Consider the following 238-nt stretch of genomic DNA (forward strand, 5'->3'; position numbering starts at 1 on the left):
CGGCGCCGGGCGAGGCCGAGGTGCAGGAGCTGTGCCGGGAGCTGGAGCTCTACCTGGGCTGGGCCCTGGAGCTCTGCGGTGGCCGCGTGGTGCTGGACGCCCTCTTCGCCGCCGACCGCCACCGCGACGACGAGTACTTCGAGAGCCTCCACGAGCTGCGCGGGAGGGCCCTGCGCGGCCACCTGGCCCAGGCCAAGGAGGCCCTGCGGCGGGTACGGGCCCCGGGGGCCGGGCGGGG

The 238-nt window shown here is 77.7% G+C and overlaps 1 protein-coding gene across 1 annotated transcript in view; it reads left to right on the top strand.

The window, feature by feature from the left end:
* Positions 1–6: 6 nt before the first annotated feature.
* WHAMM (WAS protein homolog associated with actin, golgi membranes and microtubules) overlaps positions 7–238 on the top strand; it is a 14,977-nt gene continuing 14,745 nt past the window's right edge. The window contains exon 1 of the mRNA XM_010571922.1: positions 7–212. The gene's annotated coding sequence lies outside the window, so the exon portion shown is untranslated. The remainder of the gene's footprint in view (positions 213–238) is intronic.

Source organism: Haliaeetus leucocephalus, unplaced genomic scaffold (assembly GCF_000737465.1).
Source record: "Haliaeetus leucocephalus isolate CR32 unplaced genomic scaffold, Haliaeetus_leucocephalus-4.0 Scaffold339, whole genome shotgun sequence".
Taxonomy (NCBI): domain Eukaryota; kingdom Metazoa; phylum Chordata; class Aves; order Accipitriformes; family Accipitridae; genus Haliaeetus; species Haliaeetus leucocephalus.